Genomic DNA, 12,891 nt, shown 5'->3' with positions numbered 1-12,891 from the left:
GTTTAGTTTTCAATACTGAACAGGATAAAAAATCTACTAAATCTGGGATCAGAAGGGAGGAATGGGTCAAAAGTTGAATATTTTAGGAAACTACTCAATGAAATAAAATGAAAAGAAGTTTGTAGTGCTTATGATATGAATGTGCACTACTTCCCATTTATTGTCTATGTTTTCCTCTTATTTGAAAACCAGTTTTCCCCAAAGGTAATTCAGGTCAGATCAAAGTTTACAAAAAATGGACAAAGGTATCTGAGAAATAAAGATATGTTCTACAACAATAATGCAACTGTTCTGTAGGTCCGGAACAGCTCTGGTGTTCATACTGACCTCATAACAAGAACTACTGAAGACTGTCAAAGGAAGTAATCCATATATCAAAGTAAATGCACTATAAAAAAAGAGGCAACAAAATAAAGCCAATACAATATACGATGAAGGAAGGAACTGGATGAGATGGAGATGAAAAGGAACCTATAGCATTATAGCTTTATTTTGGAACAATAATAGGTATGATAGGTATGAAGTGTTGCCAAGCTCTTTAAGGAGGACACTATAATAATATCTGTAAAGTGGGTTTGTCATTGTATGTAAATTCTACCTCTGAATACCTGAGACCAACCTTTACAAATAAACTCCAGAACATTATTATGACACTAAACCAGAAGAAGTAATCACTAGCACAAACCTTTAAAACCAAAAAATGTAGTGTTGGTGAACAACGAAGTTAACTGACAGGGCTCTTATGACTTTAGTGACATCTTAAGTTATTCATGTAACCAACCATTTATCAGTGGAGTTTCTCCTGATTGGCTGAGATATACTTGAGTAAAAGTTATTGTGTAAGAAAGGAGACAAAAAAATATCATAAAACTCCTGACCATTATCACTTTTTTCCAGTATTTTCTGATATAAAAGGAAATTTACACATATATTGACTATGTGTTTACTTCATCTGACAATAAAATATAGGCTATAGTATGAATACATCATGTGATCAATCAGAGGCATTTGACTGTATGAATCACATAATTTCAGTTCTATTCCTCTCCCTGGAAAGGCAACATACATATATGTCCTTATGGTCATGATGACCTGGCTGGTATTTAGTGGCATAATACTAAAAAATTATTGAAAGTTATTATAATTTTAAATTTAGGTTATATTTGTCCCTATACAGTAACATTTGTGCCAGGGTTTTATAATTTTGAAACGTTTCCCCTCATTTTGCCCGCAGAATGCCTGTGGGTGCTGACATGTTATTTATTATTTGTGCTCTTTCCTTAGACTTGTCATGAAAGTGGAACACACATGAGATGCAGTGGAATTGTTTCTATGATTTTATGGCAGGAACAATGACTCTACCTGTTTCTGGAAGCAACAAATTCCTTGTTGATTCATCATACAATATCTACAGACCAGTCAGTGATAACAAACCAATATTAGCTCCAAGTGTAATTTGATCTCATTCTGTCCAGCTGTCACTGAAATGGGCCAGGCATTTCAGTATTTAGCTGATGATTTGCCACACAAATGTTCATTGGTGTGACTCAGGGTGATATACAATAATTTCTACTGTAAATCATATCTGTTACTCAATTTGCATTATTAGTACATCTGTTCAGCATATTAACAACAAATAAACATAGACAAACCACTGTAGATAGATCTTAACAATTTATTACAGCATCAAGATTCTGAAAACAACATACAGAGAGTTGATATGACTAAAATTGAACCAGGACTGAGCTAACTCTGCTATGGCTTTAAGCACATGCCTTATAGAAACTTGTAGTGCTACACTATGTGGAATGTACAAAGATGTGACCAGAGTTCAATATACCATACTCTTTATTTTCACTACAGCTGTACAAGTGAGATACAACTGCACACTCTGAAGCCATTAAGTGAACTGCCATTCAAAGATAGTGCACATGATCTGGGCTGATCACCAGCAGTGTTCTTTATTGTCATAGCGTTCCCACAGAAACGCCCACCCATAGTATGGAGTAATGTGAGGAGTGCATGGAGTGTGGGGCCTTGAGGCAATGTGGAGATGGAGTGGTCATCCAGGTGCCATGTGGATGCAGCAGGTGTCTTGTCATCAGCTGCAGAGTCGACACAGGGAGATGATGTGTGCCACAAGGCATACAGCTGATAATCATGGAGGCAGGCCAGCACATGGTGGGAGCGGCCAAAGCATGAGTGCACGGTAGGGTCAGAGAGGGAAGTTGGGACCATTGCCAGAGCCAGTTGGTGCCTGTGACGATGCGTCAACCAGAGGGAGCAGGTGTGAGGCTATAATGGTGAGGATACTGTCAGTGGAAAGTGGGAGGTAAGAAAGGTGCTATAAATGCTGTGTGGTAACTTAGCTGTTTTGTATAAGTGATAGGGAATGGAGCTGTCTGCAATCTGATGATCTGAGTGCTGTGCCTTGACAAAGAGGTTGTTGTCAATAAACTTCATGTTGAGGTTTTCAGGGAGGAAGTCATGGACATCAGTTTGCATCTCAAGAACTGGAGGTAAGTCACCAGCCATGAGAGTGTCATTGGAAGAAGAAGATGGAAGAGCTTGGCAGGAATTATTGTCCAACAAACCTTCTTGCAGAGTACATGCTGGCTTCAGACAGTCAAAAGACACTGTTGTAGGTTTCCCGTTTAACAATATATCAAAGGTACAGCCCTCCCTTCTAAGTACGTTGTGGGGAGCCAAGAATGGGGGATGTAAAGCTGGTTGTACTGTGACATCATGTAACATCATGAATTCACAAGCTCTTAGTGACTTGTGGAGGGAAACTTCAGATGACAAGCTCTGAGGAGGGTTAAGTACATGGAGGTGTCAAAGTAGTGGCTTGGATGCTTAATGCATTCAAAAGCAGATTGCACCTCTGATATCCATGTGAGTTTGCATTTTCTGGTTGTGTTCTTGTCAGTGAGGGGTTGAGGTGAGCAATGTGTCAGTTAACTTATAAAACCAGATCAAGCAAGTGTGGAAGTGTAACTGAAGGTTCTTGGAGCACAAAGTTTGCCATCTAGGATAGCACTTTACCATACAGAATTTTAGAGAATAAGACTCCAAGATCATGTTTATGGGGTGTATGGCCTCCCAGAAGTACCGACAGTAATGTCCCTATCCAGAGTCTGGCATGGTACATGAGAGGTGCAGTACCATTGCTCAGTGATGTACTGTCATTATGAATCACTGGGTCCAACCATATGGCACAGATCGAATAAGACAGTGCATCTGGACTGCCAACCCTGCACAATATGAAATAACAGAAGTGTGAAAACCAGATGTCAGTAAAGGCTTTGGCAGTAGACTCAGTCATTACATCCTTATGCTGTACAGCTTCTACCCATCAAGTGATGCAGTTGATTACCAAAAGCATGTACCAATAGCCATCAGAGTTGGGTAGTTGTCCCATGAGGTCAACATGTACATGCTGAATGCATCTTTTTACAATTTCAAAGAGACCCATGGATGGCTGAGCATAGAGTGAAACTTTGCTCTTTAGGCATGGGATGTAGTATGAGTCCGTAGTATACAATTCTCTTCACATTGGACCATATGAATCAGTTCATCACTAGGCATGTAGTTGAACATATGGCAGGATGTGGCAATTCACGTAACTGGTCAAAGAAGACAGAGCAGAATGGACAGGGAACAAGAGGGCATCATGGTTTTTGTGAAACATCACAGAGGACTCGACAGACCATCAATAAAGTGCTGCCATGTTTTAGCAGCATTCTTAAGTCAGTATGGCAGAAACATAAATTCAAACAAGCTGAAAGGTGAGATGATCACCATTTTGTGAATAACATCTGGGCAAGCAGGGATTTGCAGGTATGCTATCTTGCAGTCAGTGACACTATACAGTAAATCTGTTGGTAGTCTACATGGTCTGTATGCACCTGAGACTGAGTATAGTGATAATCTTATGAACTGTTCCATTTTTAATGGTGCACTACACAAACCAGTCTTGTGGAGAAGGGCCTAGAGACACAGTATGTGGTGAGTGGGGAAAGGCACAATATTGTTGGAAATGGTGCCATGGGTGTATCTATAGATGACGGAGAGGCTGCAAGGTTGACTTGGCGTGGAGAGACTGATGGGATAGCAGAATTCGATGATCTTCATATATGGTCAAGGTGCCATGGTGCTGCATGGAGTTCCTTATTGATGTCATGAATTCTGTGCTGGATAACATCATTGTCATGTTGCAGATGGTGGTTCATCACACCTGTGTCAAAGTAGAACTGTAGCACTTGCTAAATACAATCATTGGTGTGGAGGTAGTCCAAAAAGAACTGAAGGGTGTTAGGAATTTCCATGAGTGGCAGGAGTTGCTGCATAAAGTGGGCCATGCACTTGTGCTGGAGCACCATAACTATAGCCACTGGGTCCAGTTGTAAAGTGGCCACTAGCCATGTGGGTCAACATGCCACCATACAGTTCAAGAACTGAACAGAAGTGGTGGACGAAATATAGTATTGGTTCTCACACTTCCTTGATTATAAATGTCCATGTGAAAACATTGTGAAAACCCAAGTCCAGCATTCTGGTCTGAGATCTGTAGACTCTAATTATTGAGTTGTCAGTTACACAAATCTGGACGACTGAGCAGTCTGGCAGGGGGAATGATGGTAATGGTGGCAAAGTAGTGACTGTGGAGGCTGAGTTGACCAAGCAGTGTGGGCTGCTGGTGTGGCTTGTCAAGAGAGCAATGCAGGTAAGGGTTGACATTGTGGGTGGTGGTAGCTTAAGTTATGTTCTCTCTCCAGTTGGTTGCTAGGGTGACATTCATACAGCAAGAACAGCAGTGCAATTAGAATCTCCATAAGGCATGACCTGACACACAGTGGGTGGGATAGAAGACAATGTAGCCAGTTGTGTGAGGCCTGGAGTAATGATTTCATGTGCAGTGTGGAGGGTGCCCAATCAAAAGCAAACAAAAGCAAATTCGACTGACTGGACCGATGTGGCTTGGAAATAGCAAGTTTGTAAGCATAGCAGAGTTCATTGCAAAAAATCACAGAGTAGAATGTGTAATGCTCGCCATTATTCAGCACCATTGTTCACTATCACAGTACTTTCATGCAGAGTGTCATCAATTTTCATAACTTGAAATGCATAGCTGGCCGCTATGGCTGAGCGGTTCTAGGTGCTTCAGTCCGGAACCGCGCTGCTGCTACGGTCACAGGTTCGAATCCTGCCTTGGGCATGGATGTGTGTGATGTCCTTAGGTTAGTCAGGTTTAAGTAGTTCTAAGTCTAGGGGACTGATGACCTCAGATGTTAAGTCCCATAGTGCTTCGAGCTATTTGAACCATTTTGAGATGCATAGTGGGTGTCGTCCACAGGACCTCGTACTGTGCTCCCAGAACTGTTGTCTGAATGCATGACTTTCACAGCACCATGGGGTACAACCACACCTTTGTAGTTGTGCAATGAGTGTAAATGTGCAAATTAAGAGGAAACACAGTTGTTATAGTCACCAGTATAATCCTACACTGTGTGGACAATATGTGGGATGTATAGTAATATGACCTGAGTCTGATGTAGCACACTATTCGTTTTCACTAGAGCTGTGGTCTGAAACCCTTAAGTGAACTGCCAGTCAAAGATCATGCACGTTGTCTCAGTCAACCACCAGCAATGTTCTTTGTTGTTGGAGAGTTGCCACAAGCTTCTAAGACAGGAAGTTCAAGACATGCATTGTTGATTATCTAAATCTTATGGATTACAATTAATGTTTCACATATCTGGCAGTTTAGTGGGGAATTAAGTTTGCTTCTGATTCAAATTTCCACACAAATTCATAGTTTTACCAATTTACAAAGATTATCTCCTGCAAATGTAAAATTCCAATTGAGCAAACAATGTACTACATAAAAGTGTTAACTAGTTTTAAATTAAGCAGATTGAGGAGTTACTGACATATTTTTGACAATATTCTACATATACATCTTCATCTATACTCTGTAAACCACCATGAGGAGCATAGCAGAGGGTACATTACATTGGGCCAGTTATTAGGGTTTCTTTTTATTCCATTAATGTATGGAGCATGAGAAGAATGATTGCTTGAATGCCTCTGTGCATGCAGTAATTATTCTAATCTTATCCCCACAATCACTATGTGAGCAATATATAGGGAGTTGCACTATATTCCTACAGTAATCATTTAAAGCTGGTTCTTGAAGCTTCATTAATAGACTTTATCGGGATAGTTTATGCCTATCTACAAGAGTATTCCAGTTCAGTTTCTTCACTATCTCTGTGACACTCTCCCATGTATCAAAGAAACCTTTGACCATTTGTGGTGCCATTCTCTGTATACATTCAATATCCTCTGTTAATCCTATCTGGTATGGGTGCAACACACTTGAGCAAGCTGCATGATGGTTTGTAAGGAATCTCCTTTGCAGATTGATTGCCTTTCCCAGTATTCTACCTATAAACCAAAGTAATGTATTCAAGAGTAGCTTCACATATCTGTAGAAATGAAGTACTAACAAAATGTCAGTCCAGAAAGGTTTTACAACAGAAAATGCCATATATGCTTTCACCAGTCAAATTTTGAATGATCTGAATAACCGAACACCACCCATTGGGATTTTTTGTGATCTCTCAAAGGCTTTTGATTGTGTAAATCATGAAATTCTGCTAGACAAGCTCAAGTATTGTGGCATGAGTGGGACAGTGCACAAATGGTTTAATTCGTACCTAACTGGAAGAGTGCAGAAAGTTGAAATAAGTAGTTCTCGTAACATGCAAAGATCAGCACATTCCTCAAACTGGGGAACTATCAAGAATGGGGTTCCACAAGGGTCAGTCTTGGGTCCTTTGTTGTTCTTATTATATATTAATGACTTGCCATTCTATATTCATGAAGAGGCAAAGTTAGTTCTCTTCACTGATGATACAAGTATAGTAATCACACCTGAGAAACAAGAATTAACTGAGGAAATTGTCAATACTGTCTTTCAGAAAATTACTAAGTGGTTCCTTGTAAACGGACTCTCACTGAATTTTGATAAGACACAGTACATACAGTTCCGTACAGTGAATGGTATGACACCATTAATAAATATAGACCTTAATCAGAAGCATATAGCTAAGGTAGAATATTCCAAATTTTTAGGTATGTCCATTGATGAGAGATTAAATTGGAAGAAACACATTGATGATCTGCTGAAACGTTTGAGTTCAGCTACTTATGCAATAAGGGTCATTGCAAATTTTGGTGATAAACATCTTAGTAAATTAGCTTACTACGCCTATTTTCACTCATTGCTTTCATATGGCATCATATTTTGGGGTAATTCATCACTGAGGAATAAAGTATTTATTGCACAAAAGCGTGTAATCAGAATAATAGCTGGAGTCCACCCAAGATCATCCTGCAGACATTTATTTAAGGATCTAGGGATATTCACAGTAGCTTCTCAGTATATATACTCTCTTATGAAATTTGTTATTAACAACCAAACCCAATTCAAAAGTAATAGCAGTGTGCATAACTACAATACTAGGAGAAAGGACGATCTTCACTATTCAAGATTAAATCTAACTTTGGCACAGAAAGGGGTGAATTATACTGGCACTAAAGTCTTTGGTCACTTACCAAATAGTATCAAAAGTCTGACAGATAACCAACAAGTATTTAAGAAGAAATTAAAAGAATTTCTGAATGACAACTCCTTCTACTCCATAGAGGAATTTTTAGATATAAATTAAGAAAAAAAGAAAAAAAACAAAAACATTAAAAAAATAAAAAATAAAATAAAAAAACAAAAAAATAAAGAAAAACAAAAAACACAAAAAAATAAAGTTTTTATATTAACTTAAGTATGTTGTTAAATTAACCTAATTATGTCATGTATTGGAAAATTCGACTCGTTCCACATCATTACGAAATATCGTATTCATGATCCATGGAACTAGTATTAATCTAATCTAATCTAATCTAATCTACTACCACCTGCTTTACCCATGACTGAACTTATGTCATCACGCCATTTTATTTTCCTACAAATACCTACAGGTATTTGTAAGAGCTGGCCAGTTCCAATAGTGACTCATCAATATTATAGTCAAAGGATACTACTTTTTTGTGAAGTGCTCTATTTTACATTTCTGAACATTTACAGCAAATTTCCAGTCTCTGCACCACTTTCAAATCTAATCAAGATCTGACTGAATATTTATGCAGTACTTCATTATAGATAACTGCATCATCTACAAAAAGTGTGATTTTACTATTAATGTTGTTTGGAAGGTCATTAATATAAAACATGAACAGCAAAGATCCCAACACACTTCCCAGGGCACACCCGAAGTTACTTCTACATCTGACAATGACTCTCCATCCATGATAACATGCTGGTCCTCCCTACCAAAAAGTCCTCAATACAGTCACATATTTCACTTGATATCACATATGATCATACTTTTGACCATAAGTACAGGTGCGGTACTGAGTCAAATGGTTTTTGGAAGTCAAGAAATGCAGCATCTACCTGATTGCCTTGATCCAAAGATTTCAGTATGTCATGTGAGGAAAGTGCAAGTTGCATTTCATACGTTCAATGCTTTCGAAATCCATTCTGGTTGGGATTGAGGATGGCTTTCTCTTCAAGATATCTCATTATGTTTGATCTTAGAATATGTTCTGCGATTCTGCAACAATGATATTGGATGGTAGTTTTGTGGATCACTTCTATTACCCTATGCCTTTTTCCAAGAACAGGGCATTGTTTTTTCTTCAAGGGATCTAAAATGGATTATAGTCAGAAGAGTGGCTAACTCAGCCAGAAAATCAGTATACAATATGACAGAGGTTCCATTGAGCCCTGGAGCTTTGTTCAATTTTAATGATTTCAGCTGTTTCTCAACACCACTAAACTGATACTTACTTCATTCACCTTTTCAGAGGTACAAAGATTAAACTGGATCAATTCTCCTGGTTTTTTCTTTGTAAAGCAACATCTGAAAACAGAGTTAAGCATTTCACCTATTGCTTTATTACTCTCAGTTTCAGTTCCTGTCTCTTTCACTAGGAACATTTGTCAAAAAGTCAAAATGTTTGTGTATGTTTGTATTCCAAATATGGTGATGAGCTCTAACAAATAGTATGTGTTGAAATTAGGATGTAAATCACATATCTAAACTTCAAAGTGTTTGTTTTGTATGGAGAAACTGATATGTAAAATAGATAACTGATTGTAATGAACATACACAGTGACCAATGTGGCTAATGTAATTCACTATTGACATGGCATTGATGTATTCCAAATACTTTCTCCAATTCTGCCACATACTTCCCCAGAGTATTGCACACAAAACTAACATACGAGACTCTGCCCGATCATTCATGTAGCAAAACTCTGAGATTTGTTACAAAAATCTGAAGTTCAGGTGTTTCTGGTAGTGTGATTGTTGTTGTTGTGGTCTTCAGTCCTGAGACTGGTTTGATGCAGCTCTCCATGCTACTCTATCCTGTGCAAGCTTCTTCATCTCCCAGTACCCACTGCAACCTACATCCTTCTGAATCTGCTTAGTGTATTGATCTCTTGGTCTCCCTCTACAATTTTTACCCTCCACACTGCCCTCCAATGCTAAATTTGTGATCCCTTGATGCCTCAAAACATGTCCTACCAACCGATCCCTTCTTCTAGTCAAGTTGTGCCACAAACTTCTCTTCTCCCCAATCCTATTCAATACCTCCTCATTAGTTACGTGATCTACCCACCTCATCTTCAGCATTCTTCTGTAGCACCACATTTCGAAAGCTTCTATTCTCTTCTTGTCCAAACTGGTTATCGTCCATGTTTCACTTCCATACATGGCTACACTCCATACAAATACTTTCAGAAACGGCTTCCTGACACTTAAATCTATACTCGATGTTAACAAATTTCTCTTCTTCAGAAACGATTTCTTTGCTACTTCAACCATCATCAGTTACTTTGCTCCCTAAATAGCAAAACTCCTTTACTACTTTAAGTGTCTCATTTCCTAATCTAATCCCCTCAGCATCACCCGATTTAATTTGACTACATTCCATTATCCTCGTTTTGCTTTTGTTGATGTTCATCTTATATCCTCCTTTCAAGACACTGTTCATTCCGTTCAACTGCTCTTCCAAGTCCTTTGCTGTCTCTGACAGAATTACAATGTCATCGGCGAACCTCAAAGTTTTTACTTCTTCTCCATGAATTTTAATACCTACTCCGAATTTTTCTTTTGTTTCCTTTACTGCTTGCTCAATATACAGATTGAATAACATCGGGGAGAGGCTACAACCCTGTCTCATTCCTTTCCCAACCACTGCTTCCCTTTCATGCCCCTCGACTCTTATAACTGCCATCTCGTTTTTGTGCAAATTGTAAATAGCCTTTCGCTCCCTGTATTTTACCCCTGCCACCTTCAGAATTTGAAAGAGAGTATTCCAGTTAAAGTTGTCAAAAGCTTTCTCTAAGTCTACAAATTCTAGAAACGTAGGTTTGCCTTTTCTTAATCTTTCTTCTAAGATAAGTCGTAAGGTTAGTATTGCCTCACGTGTTCCAACATTTCTATGGAATCCAAACTGATCTTCCCCGAGGTCCGCTTCTACCAGTTTTTCCATTCGTCTGTAAAGAATTCACGTAGTGTGATTAATAGTGACAATTAGTAACCTAACTATCAAGTTATACACATCAAGAACAGGGTCAAGCATTACATATCAGTGTGAGGTTTTGAAGAAAAGTATTTTCATCTTAAATAATGTAAAACAAATTGAGTTGAATAAGAGTAATAAGTGTATATATCATGAACAAACTAAGACAAATATGATACTGCAATCAGTATTAATGAAATTTTATTATGAATATTAATCACTATACATACGTTGCTGTGTATGTGATTCAACAGTTTTTTAATAGTTATTGTAATACAACTTGGTATACGTTTTCATAAGTTAATCATTGCTTGGTTATAGCTATTTGTTTTAATACACAAAATGTTTTGTAAATGCTTCACAGATGCCCTCTTTTCATTGTGAAACTTTGCAATTACGTCCTAGGCTAAAATACCTGAAGGGTCACCATCTAGTGTCACTCTTATCACTAATTTAGACAGACACTTCATACCTCAACTCATCAGACATATGATATGTCTGCTTGTGTCTGTATATGTGTGGATGGATATGTGTGTGTGTGCGAGTGTATACCCATCCTTTTTTCCCCCTAAGGCAAGTCTTTCTGCTCCCGGGATTGGAATGACTCCTTACCCTCTCCCTTAAAACCCACATCCTTTCATCTTTCCCCTCTTTCCTGATGAGGCAACAGTTTGTTGCGAAAGCTTGAATTTTGTGTGTATGTTTGTGTTCGTTTGTGTGTCTGTCGACCTGCCAGCACTTTCATTTGGTGAGTCACATCATCTTTGTTCTTAGATATATTTTTCCTACGTGGAATGTTTCCCTCTATTACAACTAATATGTATACACATATATTTACAGACTTCTAGTTAGAGACAATCATTAGATTTACTCCTGGTATACAACACTTTTTTTACAAATAGGTTATTAAATAATGTAATGCCACACAGTTCACTCATGTCTCACTATCAGTCACTGCACACACTATACACACATTGTTTCATAACACTTCACTCACTATACACACACACACGCCAGTCAGGTGCATGTTTTACTCTGCTGGCAGGGGACACATGCTCTGATCCATGTGGTGCAATCTTTATGCACGCAAGCCACATGGAGCATTCCCTGACTATATGTACAGATGTTCATACACCAGGCTGTACAATATTTTGGGCTGAATCAAACGTTGGTTTGCAGAGAGGTGGTGGTATAACAGTCAAACCCGATTGTGGGACACGTTACAACAAACTGGTTTGATGGAGCCAGAGAAGGTATGTTGTTCCAGATTAAGGCCTGTGTCTGGTTCATGAAGCAGGTTTTGTAAGTCCTGGTCTGAATCTTGAACCTCAATGTTCTGGTCAGAAAGAGAGGTGATGCATAGCAGATATGCACCTGGGAGCAGAGTCCATAGATGGACTGCATATCACGTCAGCCATATGTAGTGGTCTGTTTAAATTGTAAGAGGTCTGTCACTTATTCTGCCTTGGAAGTAATGCGCAGATTCATAGACAGCAAGGTGTTCTCAGCCACAGGTTGACCATTTATGCTGTGTGTTTGACTTTATATGTGAAAAACTGTAGAGGCTGAGGATGCCAGCTGTCTCTTGTGTAGTACAGTGCTGATAGTGTGGTCGCTTGCATCCAATGTTATGGTAAGGTGAATGTTGAGAGATGGATGAGCAAGTGTATTTGCATGAGTAATTTGTCCTAGGCCTTATCAGAGGCATTTTGCAAGGATTGTATCCAATCGAGGTGATGTTTGCCTGATATATTCTTCCCACACAGAACCTGTGATGAGGGAAGGAGGGTCTCAGCTGTGTGTGGGATGTGTCCTCTGTAAAGGTTAATGACACCTAAAGACCTGTGCAATTCTTGATAATTAGTGGGTGGTGGCAAGAATCATATCTGGTCACTCTTTTCAGGTGTTGGGCAGATGCCTGAAGAATCTATGTGGTGGGTGATGAATGTCAATCATGTTTGTCATAATTAACATTTGCCTTCATTAATAACAGCCCCATGGGCAGCTAGTCTGTTGTGAACTTGTTGCAGATGTGAATCATGCTCTTCTACTGAAGGTGAGAAAATAATGACATCATCTAAATAGACATAACAAAATGGTAAACTGAACATGGCATTGTCAATAAAACATTACCATGTTTGTGTGGCATTTTTAATCCACTAGGCATGTACAAAAATTCAAAGAGTCTGAAAGGCGTAATGATTTCTGTCTTTGGTATGTGCTCTTCTCCATGGT

The sequence above is a fragment of the Schistocerca americana genome, chromosome 8 (genome assembly GCF_021461395.2).
Source record: "Schistocerca americana isolate TAMUIC-IGC-003095 chromosome 8, iqSchAmer2.1, whole genome shotgun sequence".
NCBI lineage: Eukaryota > Metazoa > Arthropoda > Insecta > Orthoptera > Acrididae > Schistocerca > Schistocerca americana.
This window is presented reverse-complemented; position numbering follows the sequence as displayed.